The 12360-nt window shown below is 47.8% G+C and overlaps 1 protein-coding gene across 7 annotated transcripts in view; it reads left to right on the forward strand.

The window, feature by feature from the left end:
• Positions 1 to 4024: 4024 nt before the first annotated feature.
• The window catches only part of ST6GAL1 (ST6 beta-galactoside alpha-2,6-sialyltransferase 1), a 113076-nt gene continuing 104740 nt past the window's right edge, over positions 4025 to 12360 (forward strand). For 4 of the 7 annotated variants that reach the window (XM_054040531.1, XM_054040535.1, XM_054040530.1 and 1 more), the window contains exon 1: positions 4359 to 4907. The gene's annotated coding sequence lies outside the window, so the exon portion shown is untranslated. Of the gene's footprint in view, positions 4087 to 4358; positions 4908 to 7306; positions 7357 to 12360 lie in introns of those variants that run through there. The other 3 variants (XM_054040532.1, XM_054040536.1, XM_054040533.1) reach the window with 3 other exon arrangements.

The following is a 12360-nucleotide window of genomic DNA, read 5'->3' on the forward strand; positions in this document are numbered from 1 at the left end:
CAGATTTCAAAAGAATTGCATAGGCCTGAGTGAGAGCATTATTTTGGTCTTGTGCCAAGGATCTCTTGTGTTCCAGAGTTGAAGTTTTTGTGACAACAGTTGCTCCATTAGCAGCTTGTTTGGAGGCTAATTTATATATAGTTTAGGAAATATATTTATGCAGATAATCATAATATTTACTTGCGCTTGTATCAATCTTGATAGAGGAAGAGCTATGATAGAGGAAGAGCAGCTTTGTCCTCTTTCTCCGCTTCGGGAGAGAGAGTAGCATGAGCCACACTTTATGATGCTATGTCTAGGCTATATTTTGCTCTTGGGTGCCTGTTGTGCATCCCACTTCCACAGTTTCTGCCACACCGTGAACCGTCAGTTCCAAGGTCAGCCAAAATAGCCAGCATTGCGGGAAGAGAGGGGAGCCAGAAAAGCTCCCCAAAACACACTAAACCAACAAGCCAAGGAAAGTTGTTTGGCTGCAGCCTGATTACAAAATACTGTTAAGGTACACTTCAAAATAGAATCACGTTGCAATCAAGTTAGAGGACAACCGTGCTGTAACGTTTCCCTGACATGTTTGTATTTGTCATATACACAAGGTCACTTTCACTGGGGGAAAAGGTGCAGAGTCTTTTTCAAAAAGTCTTCCCATGGATGACAGGAGTGGAGGCGTAATGGATTGATCCAAGACCGCTGCTATGGAAGGGGAGGGGGAAACTTTTGTACAACAATAGACACTCTAAATGACCTCATTATCACTTAGAAAGACCCTATTATAGTACTTACTTGCAAGGGAATAATTACATTTATTGTTGGAACGATAAGTAGAATGGCCTGGTGCTTCATATTTAAATACCAGTTCTAATAACCCAGGCATGAGGAAACTAGGGCCTGGGGGCTGCATCCGGCCCTTCAGACATTTGAATCCAGCCCTCTTGCTGGGGAGTGGGGTCCAGGGCTTGCCCCGCTCTGGCGCTCCAGCCAGGGAGCAGTGTCGAGGGCTTGCCCTGCTCCGTGTGGCTCCTGGAAGCAGCGGCATATCCCCCCTCCAGCTCCTATGTGTAGGGGCAGCCAGGGGGTTCCACACGCTGCCCCTGCCCCAAGTGCCACCCCCACAGCTTCCATTGGCCAGGAACCACAGCCAATGGGAGCTAAAGGGGCGGTGCCTGCGGATGGGGCAGCGCACAGAGCCACCTGGCCGTACCTCCGTGTAGGAGCCGGAGGGGGGACCCCTGATCCCCTGTGCAACCCTGCCCCAGCCCTGATCCCTCTCCTGCCCTCTGAACCCCTTGGTCCCAGCCCAGAGCACCCTCCTGCATCCCCAGCCCCTCATTCCCAGCCCCACCCCAGAGCCCTCACCCTCTCCCGCACCCCAACCCGCAATTCTGTGTGCATTCATGGCCCGCCATACAATTTCCATACCCAGATGTGGCCCTCAGGCCAAAAAGTTTGCCCACCCCTGTACTAACCATTTTTGCTGGCAGGGACAATGGCAGCCCATGTCTACACTACCCCTTATGTTGGCAAAACTTTTGTTGCTCAGGGGTGTGAAAAAATAGACCCCTGAGCAACATAAATTTTGCCAGCATAAGTGCTCGTGTGCATAAGGGCTCTGCTGGAGGGAGAGGCTCTCCCGCTGATATAGCTACCACCAATCGTTTAGGTGGTTTTGTTGTGTTGACGGGAAAGCTGTCTCCCATCAGCATAGACGGCTACATGAGCGATCTTACAGTGGCACACCTGTACCTGTGTAGCTCAGCTGCTGTAAGCTTGCTATGTAGACATGGCCTTACTGAAGGTCTTGAATAGTGGAATAGAAGCAGGTCATATGACTTTCTAGTGCAATACCAGAAAGAAGTAGGGGGGGGGGGGGGTTGATCTTTTTGTCAGAGGCTCCTGAGCGTTGTTGGCATGAATGCAACTATTGTTAAGCATAGCTCTACTGTGGATGATGAAGTCTCATTTTAATGTGGATGATTGAGGATTCAGCAAAAACTACAGGTGAAAAGCAAGGTCAGACCAATGCAAGAACTGCAAACACAGTATTGGCAACCCCAAATGTTCAGAAAGCATGAGTCAGGCTCTCCAAAAATCATGAGACTGGCTTTAAAATCATGAGATTATGATGTAAAAATAATACATTTATTTGCCATCTGCTTTTTGAGCTTTTAGGGTACACTTGGGTCACATTTTGAAGTTTTCTCCACAGCCATGAGGGCTGGAAACTTACTTTTTCTTTAAGAATGAAGGCTGAAATCATCACATATCCACTTGACTCCAGGAGCTGGGGCTTTATGGAAAATAATTATTATCATGAGACTCATGACAAAATCATGAGAGTTGGCAACACACTGACTTAAGTGCTACTCCTTTCAGGGAGATGGAGTTGGTGTAATGGGTCAGTTACATTGGCGGGAACTCTATTTTAGTGAAGAACTTACAGAGTTAGGTCAATGTAAGTCGCCTTATATTGAACTAACTCTGTAGTGTAGACCAGGGCTTTCATTATCAATAATAATCCAGTTTATAGCATGTGTACACTCCCTGCTCCCCAAGCAGGGAACAGAACAGTGGGTTTTCTGTTCCCTTTCTGTATCTATAGTTGATACAAAAGTCTGAAGGACAATATGAAGAGGGGGCAAAAGTATGAATTTTAAAAAATACACACGGAATTGCACTGAGAGACTATCTTGCCCCCCAACTGAGAACGGCGATTCATAAAAAGTAGTGCAAGTCTGCTATTTGTTTCAGTACTTTGTACTCAGGGCCGGCTTTAGGAAGTGCGGGGCCCGATTCGAACAGTTTCGACGGGGCCCCGACAGGGATGACTAAACAAACAAACAAACAAACAAAAAAAAAACACGCGGGGCTTGTACTCACCCGGCCGTGCTCCTAGTCTTTGGCGGCGGGTCCTTCACTCACTCCGGGTCTTCGGCGGCACTGAAGGACCCGCCGCCAAAGTGCCGCCAAAGACCCGGAGCGCCTCCAGGTGAGTAAAAATTAAAAAGGTGCCTCTAGCCAGGGAAGGGATTCTCTGCCACTTGCCCCCCACTCTGGGCGGCCCTGCCACTGGACGCGGAGCCCTCTTAGGTGCGGGGCCCGATTCGGGGGAATTGGTGGAATTGGCCTAAAGCCAGCCCTGTTTGTACTGAAAGTACTAATTTCAATACTTTGCATATAATCAGAGGTGAAAGTAGAAATAGTGACTTACAGGTAAGGGGCTGGGTTGGGGCCAGCTCTGGCCCCCAGAAGGGGCGGGGCCTCAGGCAGAAGAGGCAGGGATTGGGGGGAGTCCCAGGCCCTTTAAATTGCCGCCTGCGGAAGCCAGCCGCCCCCGTATGGTGCACCGGTTCTTGCTGGTACGCCGTAAAGGGGCGTACCGGCTTACTTTCACTTCTGCATATGATATAGCTTCTTTCATGCAAGGCTTGGAAGGTACATTTGTAACAAAAGCATTATCAGTCCTCCAATGTCACTCCCTCCCCATTGCACCTTGTGTAGTCATTACACTTCTGCAGAGTAAAATGCTGCCAGTGTGACACCCACCTGGAGTAAAAGACTGCAGTGGAGAATCCGGAACAGCCAACCCGACCAGTCCAGGTGTGTGTGTGTGGGGGAATGAGGAGACAGCATGGATGGAGGGGTTTATGTAGGGTGACCAGACAGCAAATGTGAAAAATCTGGACAGGGTAGGGGGTAATAGGAGCCTATATAAGAAAAAGACCCCAAAATTGGGACTGTCTCTATAAAACTGGGACATCTGGTCACCCTAGGTTTATGTTAGAGCTGAAAGGGAAGTTGAGGGAGATCTGTTTCATTCAAGGCTCCTCAGTACACTCTGAGCTCTTATTATCAGCTTTTAGTCTCCATCGTCGTCTTTCACGACCCTGGGCTTTCGGACACACACAAAGCCTCGCCTTGTTATTGGCAGCCCCCCTCACCATTGTTTCCGCTATGCCGGGGGAGCGGATCCGCACCACGCTGCTGGCCTTGTCTTCCCAGCCCATAGGCACTGGCTGGGCAGTGTGGCGGGGAGAGCCCAGGGGCAGGGATGGGGGAGGAGACGGAGCCCCACCGCACAGCACTGAGGAGGTAGGGCAGGTCTCAGGCTGCAGCTGGGCGGTGGAATTCCGGCGGGGCAGGAGGCGTTGGGCTCCTGTGAGTGGGTGGGTGGGTGAAGGGGGGCAGGGGGTCGGTGCCCGCTGGGGGGTCGGAACGAGCAGCACGCGCCGGCGGGCGGGCTCCCTTCCTCCGCCCGTGCCCGGCTCACGAGGCGCGTTCTGTGCTGCGGCTCAGACAAAGGCTGCAGAGGACCGCGGCCCATCCCTCCGCGCGTGCATTGGCCGAGGAGGGTGAGGGGAACTCGGCCGGGGCTCCGCGGCCGGCTGGGCGCTGGCTCCCCGGGGTCGTTTGGACTCTGATTTCTGCGGCAGGCCCCCGGGGGGCGGGGAGGGAAACACGTGGGGGCTCTGCCGCCGCCAGCCCCCTGCTAGGGACCGTTGTGCCCCTCCCCACGGGGAGGGGGAGCCGGGATTGCGGGGGCTGCAAGGAGGGGAGCGGCCGGGGAGTCCGGCCACCCTGGCTCGTGGGGAGGGGGCAGCGGTGGGGCACCTCTCCCCGCAGCAGATAGGCTCAGCGCCGGGCCCCCATCCCCGGGACTCGCGGGGCCGCTGTACAGCACCCTGGCCTCCCAGTTTTGCATAACATCCTCCCCATCCTCCTCTCCCCGGGGCCGGGCTGTCGCTTGGGGATGATCTTATCTTCTCTCCCCGCCCCCCCGCCCCTCGCTGGCGAGCAACCAGTGAGGACTGTGGCTTGTGAATAGCTGTGAAGTGACCGGGCGGTAACAAAGGGACCCGAGACCAGCGGCTGAGCTGCCCGGGCCGTGCTTAGCGCAGCAGCTGCAACCCCAAGTGAGTAGCACCAGCAACTTCTGGGTCTGCTGCAAGGCACCGGGCAGGCGTGTGATTGGCACAGCCGAGGGAACCCGACCTGGACTCGGGTATTGGGGTTGGGAAGAGAGTGGACACTTCTCTGGGCACAATGGCATGAGTCTGATCCTGGGCTGTTTCCTCTCTGCAGAGGTTGAGGGAGGGCACTGAAATTGCTGGGGATTTTTTTTTTCTAAGCAAAAATTTAATTGCACTTCAAGTTCAACTCTGGACACTGCATTGCCCCCCCCCCCCAAAAGCTCATGCAATTCCCTAGAGAGAAATCCTAGTTATCAAATACTTTTTTAAATAAAATGTTCCTATAAATAAATTAACTAAATCCTTTCTATCAGGAGTTTGGCTGCAACATACTCTAAAAGAGAAATGATTAATCACCTGTTGCTTCTCCAAAAGACCAGCAGTTATTTTTGGTGTAGATTTTAGTGGCAGAAGTCTGTGCTTTTTTAAAATAATGTAATTCTTTTATTTTTTAAAGATGAAGAATTAAAAGAAAACAAAAGAAACAGAAGATAGCCTTTGTTGTATAGTTGCAAGTTTCCACTTGGTAACTAATAAAGGGCTAACTGTAGATAATCTTCAAGAGTTGAGATAAACATTTCAACTTGCACATCCAAAGAAAGTGGTTTTTTATGAATTTTTGCTGTGAAAGCCTGATCTTTCTGGATATGTATGTTGTTTGATTTTTGAATCTTTAAACTTTGCTCAAAACACTTCCTAAATAAAGGGGTTTGGTATTAATCTCTGGGTCCTTCCTTGTATGCTAACTCCTGTTCCTGTTGCAAAAACTCCCGTGAAATTTGATGTGCTGAATAAGTTGGCAAATGTTGACCATCAGTTCAATATGTAGAAAGCGCAACCACTGAGATAATGTAACAATCAATACTGCATTTCTATAAGCTCCATGTAGTTTTCCCCTTTTGAAATATAAATGTTCGTTCTCTCTCTATGTCTATATCTCTATATATAGAAACACTTTAATGGTTTATGTATCGCTGTTAGTACTCGAGTAATTTCCTTTCAAAAATATGCTGTGTGTGTTACTTTAAAGAAGACCAATAGAGATTCTAATTTTCATATTGCATGCATTGCTAGCAGGTCTCCGCAACGAAGCTTGTACATAAAGATTTGGATTTTGTTTGCGGATTTCACGTTAGTAGAGTGCTATGTACAAATACTTCACTGCACAAGTATACTCCAGATATTTTCTTTTCAAACTGACAGATTGAACATTTGATGTTGCCAGACAGCAGGTGGACTGCATTTTTAAATTTGTTGAATTTGAGGATTTAAATATGCTACTGCTTGTAGATTTTTGATAGTATTCACCTCTGGGCCAAATTCTGCCATCGTTGGTTAAGCAAAAGTCCCATTGGCTTTCTGCTCAAGTGAGGAGCACAGACTTTGGCCCTGGTTTAAATTGCTGCCATAACATTAATGAAAAGAACGGTTGGGTTAAACTATACTCTATAATGTGAGGGTGACAATGCTGTTTTGATGGGAAAAATCACCAGAAGAACTTGTTGTTCTTAGTGGCTGTACTAGACAGAGGTGGTAGTCTGATCTTGAAGTGTTTTCTCTCAGTTTCAGAAAAGAATATTTTCAATTAATTTTATATACAGGTCTGTCGCGTCTTACACTCATTTAACATGCGCGATTTCAACCTTACACGGTTGGCAAAAACAAAACAAAAGAAAAAAATAACTATTTTAATACTATACCTGTAGTGCTGGCGATTCCGCCCGCCATTGAACTCAATGGAATTTTGGCTATATGCGGTTTTCGCTTTATGCACTAACCGTGGAACGGAACCCCGCGTAAGACGAGACAAACCTGTATTAAATCCCCCCCCCCCTTTGTAAAAGCATAAGCATGAAGGGGCAGAATGTCAGCTTGTAAATGGAGCTATGCTTATGTATTCCTGTGGCTTTGCTACCTCTCTTTTTCCCTCCCCCTCTATCATCTGTATATGCCCATTTGTAATGTTCCTCACTTCGCATCACTACCACAACCTCTAACGCTACCTTTTTTCTTCTTCTTTTTGTATTATTTTTGGGAGAGCAACAGAAGGGGAGGATTGGGGGCCTCTGGCAGTGCCATATGTTGAATGGAGCCCTGTCATAACTATAAAGGGAAGGGCAACAGCCCTGCTATGTACAATACTATAAAATCCCTCCTGGCCAGAGACTCCAAAATCCTTTTACCTGTAAAGGGTTAAGAAGCTCAGGTAACCTGGCTGACACCTGACCCAAAGGACCAATAAGGGGACAAGATACTTCCAAATCTTGGTGGGGGGAAGGCTTTTGTTTGTGCTCTTTGTTTTGGTGGTAGTGTGCTCTTGGGATTAAAAGGGACCAGACATCAATCCATGTTCTCCAAATCTTTCTGAACAAGTCTCTCATATTTCAAACTTGTAAGTACAGCCAGTCAAGGCATGGTAGTTTTATCTTTGTTTTCTCAACTTGTAAATGTACCTTTTACTAGGGTGTTTACCTCTATTTGCTGTAACTTTGAACCTAAGGGTAGAGGGGGTTCCTTTGGGCTCTTTAAGTTTGATTACCCTGTAAAGTTATTTTCCATCCTGATTTTACAGAGATGATTTTTACCTTTTTCTTTAATTAAAAGCCTTCTTTTTAAGAACCTGATTGATTTTTCCTTGTTTTTAGATCCAAGGGGATTGGATCTTGATCCACGAGGAGTTGGTGGGAGAAAGGAGGGGGGATGGTTAATTTCTCCTTGTTTTAAGATCCAAGGGGTTTGGATCTGTATTCACCAGGGAATTGGTGAAAAGTCTCTCAAGGCTACCCAGGAAAGGAAATTAGCACATTGGAAGTGGTGGCAGTGGACCAGATCTAATCTGGTAGTTAAGCTTAGAAATTTTCATGCAGGCCCCCACATCTGTACCCTAAAGTTCAGAGTGGGAAAGAAACCTTGACACGCCCAAACTGGTAATTGCCACAACCTGCCAAAACATCTTTGCACGCAGGTCTCATCCATTGATGTCAGTACTACTCTGGGAATAGGGTTTTAGTTAGGTGCTGCAGAACCAGTAGAGGAGGGATTAACCTGTGTGGCTCTTTATTGTTGCATTTAGCAAAGGAGTAGATAATCTAGGATTTTTTCCACCCTCCAGAATTATAGTAGTATGAAAGAAGGTCAGATGAGGTGCCTAGAAGTTTCCTGGAAGTGTGTTTGGTTCTTTGTTCTCTTCCACACCTTCCTAGGAACGTAATTTGTTTTCAGATGAAGCCACTCATTTGAGTTAATTATGTATTTGATTATTTAATTCCTAGCATAGCCATTTGCAGTAGCCTGTAGATACTTCATTGTTTAATTTTTTTTTATTTTTATTTTAAAAATCAGACTAGCGTTAGGAAAAACATCATTTTACCCATTTAACATTTTTTATCTTCTCCATTCTTTGTCACTTTTTTGGGGAGGGTCAAATCCAGTTCACATTACTCGCATACCTATTTTAAGGGAAGTCACAATAGAATACAGATTGAGAACATGAAAGAGGAATTACTGGAATTAGTGGTTTAATTAGAGGAAGTGTTTTTGATAATATCACGTAACTGTTTACTGTAAACTGATATAATCGCTGATATCATTAAAAACAAAACATCTGATAGGGACAAGTGTCAGAAAAATCCCATAGCTGCTGAACATAATGGAAGAAAGATTCTTTCTGAGCTCTGGGTGAAAAAGAGGATTTCAAAAGGTCTTATTGTTAAATGTTGTGAAAAGCCTTCCTGCCTGTTGAAATAAGATGTTCTAGCATAAGGTGCAAGCCCTCCATTTTATAAGTATCCTTTCATAAACTGTGTATTTTCATAATTTAAGACACATTTAAGCAGCAGCTTAAATCTTTGCTTGTTTAAATAATTCAGCACCATGTCATCTTGTCCAAAAATAGCAGTGGAGTTTCACCGGCATTACTCAAGGGTGGAAGATGCAGATTACAGAAAATGAGTTTGGATAGCTGAAAAATAGATAAAAGAACAGGAGTACTTGTGGCAACTTAAAGACTAACAAATTTATGTGAGCATAAGCTTTCATGGGCTACAGCCCACTTCATCAGATGCATGTAGTGGAAAATGCAGTACTGTATACAGTACCTACTGTATTTTCCACTACATGCATCCGATGAAGTGGGCTGTAGCTTATGCTCAAATAAATTTGTTAGTCTCTAAGGTGCCACAAGTACTCCTGTTCTTTTTGCGGATACAGACTAACACGGCTGCTACTCTGAAACCTGAAAAATAGATGTAACTTCTAGTGCACATACTCCTTTTCTGTCCTTCCACATTTGTTACACTCATGGCTAAAAGAGGGTTAAATAAGGTGAGTTACTCACTCTCTTATCTGTGCTGTAATGCGCACATCACAAGCTAGTTTACAAAAAGATTGCACCCAACTTTCCCATTTTGCTGGATCTGCACTAAATATTTGGGAGTATTATGTTCTACACCTGCTATACTCTCTAGTTTCCCCTCAAACATTTCCCTTTTGCTTAGCACAGTAGAAGAGGAGGTTAGTCAGAGGAGGCATGCACCACCTCTCTGGAGTGTAAACCCCAAATTATATCATCTTGCACTGCAAGTTTAAGTTTATTAACTACAAAAGATAGATTTTAAGTGATTATAAGGGATAGCAAATGCATCAAAGCAGATTACCTAGCAAATAAACAAAACACGCAAATTAATCTTAATATTCTACATAGATCAGATATGAATAGCAAATTCTCACTCTAAATGTTGATGCAAGCAGGCTGCAGGCTCTTAAGGGGCAGGTTGCACTAACTTACTGCTTGGAATCCCCAGGTGTTTCATTCAAAGGCTAAAAAAATCCCTTTAACCTGGGTCCAGCACTTCCCCCCAGTTCAGTCTTTGTTCCTCAGTTGTTTCCAGGAGTCTCTTTGGGTGGGGCGTCAGTGAAGAACCCTGATGATGTCACTCCCCTGCCTTATATACCTTTTTCATATGATGGGAACCCTTTGTATTAGCTGAGAAGCAGTATCGTTATTGGACTGCCTTGATATCACTTTTACCATGTTTAAATTTCCCCCCCCAAAATAATGTATACATTTGTTACACATTTTTAAAGGATTTACCATCAGCACCAAATTCTTCGTCATAACCTTATGATGAGTAAGGCTAAGATTTTGTCACATATATTTTTAGTAAAAATCATGGACCTGTCATGGGCAATAAAGAACAATTCATGAAAGCCCGTGACCTATCCGTGACTTTTACTAAAAATATGTATGACAAAATGAGGAGCTGTAGGCTCCCCACACTACCAGCGGGGGCCTGGGTCGAAGCTGCAGTGTCCCTCCCACTGCCCATGGTGGGGGTCCATGCTCCGGGGCACCCTGGCCGGCGGCGGTGGCTCCAGGGTTCCCACGGTGGCTGGGGGGGTCATGGGGGCCCTGCTGCGTGTGGTAGCCAGGAGCTCGGGGTCTCCCCACTGTCTGGGAGATCCAGGGCACCCCTGCCCACTGCTGCCTGGGAGGTCCGAGCCACGCCAGCTTCCCGCCCCGGCTGGGAGCTGTGGGGCACCCCTGCTGCTCTCTGCGGCTGGGAGTTCAGCCCCCGTAGTTCCCAGCTGCCAGGAGTGGCGGGGGACCCTACAGCTCCCAGGCCCTGGGGGCTCAAGTTATGGAGGTCTCTGGAAGTCACGGATTCCGTGACCTCCATGACAAAATCGTAGCCCTAATTATGAGACTTATCTTATGAGTCTTTCTTCCCCTATAATGTTTTGTCCAGTATCCCCTTTAGTAAAGGTTCTCAGTTTATGTATGGGACTTTGGAGGGGTAAGAATGTAAGAGGATCTAGCATGTTACGGGCTGGCCCCTGTGGAGTTGCATTCCATCTCCAGGGTTATGCCCATGCAAAAAATCCCTCCTTCCCTACATGGTTTCTTTCTCATTCTCACTCCAAACATTGGGACTTTCCCCATCCCCTTCTTCTAGAGGGCTGTGATCTTTTAGCAGTTTTTCCTTAGCAGCTTGATGGATCTTATACTCCTGAGGGCATTCTGTGCCAAAAATATAAGAATTCTGCGCACAATATTTTAAAATTATGCATAATTCTGCAGATTTATTTGTCAATAAATAAATGCAGAGGCTCCAGCATGGCAGCAGGGAGCACAGGCCACTCGCTACACGAAGGTGGGAGATCACCTTGCAGGCCCCCACCCCTTGCACCTGACACAGTACAAGGGCTGGGCCTGCCCCAGAAACACCCTGGGGCCCTGCTCCTCTGCACCAGGAGCCCCAGGTGTCGGGCAGGCAGGTTCAACCAGGCAGGATCCAAGTGTGGGGGGATCCAGGTGTGGGGTGAGAGGATTCTGTGTGGGACAATCTGGGTGCAGGCAGCTCAGTGGATGTCTAAGTGTGTGGGGGATCTGGATGCGGAGAGGCTCATTGGGGGGGGGTTCCAGGTGCAGGGGCAATGGGACTCTGCAGGGGCTTCCAGGAGAAAGTGGTTGGGGCTCAGCGGAGGGTCTGGTTTGGGGTTTCAGCAGGGGTGGGGGCTAGATGCTGGGGGAGTGGGGCTTGGTGGGGTGGGGGCCTGGGTGCAGCTAGTTGGGTGTCAGTGGCATGGGGAGCTGGATGTGGGGGCTCAGGGCAGTGGGACTCCTCAGGGTGGGGGTTTGAGTGCAGGGAGCTCAGTGGGGTGATCTTGGTGCAGGGGTGGGGGTCTGGAGGCAGGGGCTCTGGATGCAGGGGGGTTGAGATTCAGTGGGGTGGGCTTCAGGTATGGAGGGCTGGGGGGTTCTGGACGTACGGGGCGAGGTTTGGCAGGGGTGTCTAGGTATGGGAGGTTCGGATGCACAGGGGTTGGGTGGATGAGGGAGCAGCTCCCCATACAGTGACCCCTCCCCCCACAGCTGAGGCACGATGGAGGCAGGAAGCAGGGGAGGATGCTGAGCTTCCTGCAGCTGGGGGAGGTTTCTGGGGGTGGGTCTGATGCAGCCCCAGCCACTCCTTGTAGGGGAAGAGGAAGTCCCATCCTCTCCTGCCTCCAGCACAGCCAGGACTAGCAGCTGATCCCGGCTCAGGGTAGAAGCCACTGGCTGGGTGTCCCCAGACCTGCGGTGATTTACCTCTCCACCAGCTGCTCAGGGTGCCTGAAATGATGTACCTCACAGCAAGGGAGTGGTGTGTGACTGGTTTTGCATCTTCTCTTTGCTTTGCTGTCAGAAAGTCATTTTTCTGCAGGGAAGTAAAGAAATCTTCGGGGTACATGAATTCTGTGCATGCACAGTGGTGCATAATTCTCTCAGGAGTAATCTTACCCACCTGGGAAATGGCTTCCTCCTCCCCTTTCTCCGGTGGGTCATTAGCATTTTCACTGACACTCAAGTCTTTAAGACAGGATAAGAATCCTACTAAAGAGACAGAGTTAGTTT

Source organism: Malaclemys terrapin, chromosome 9 (assembly GCF_027887155.1).
Source record: "Malaclemys terrapin pileata isolate rMalTer1 chromosome 9, rMalTer1.hap1, whole genome shotgun sequence".
Taxonomy (NCBI): Eukaryota; Metazoa; Chordata; order Testudines; family Emydidae; genus Malaclemys; species Malaclemys terrapin.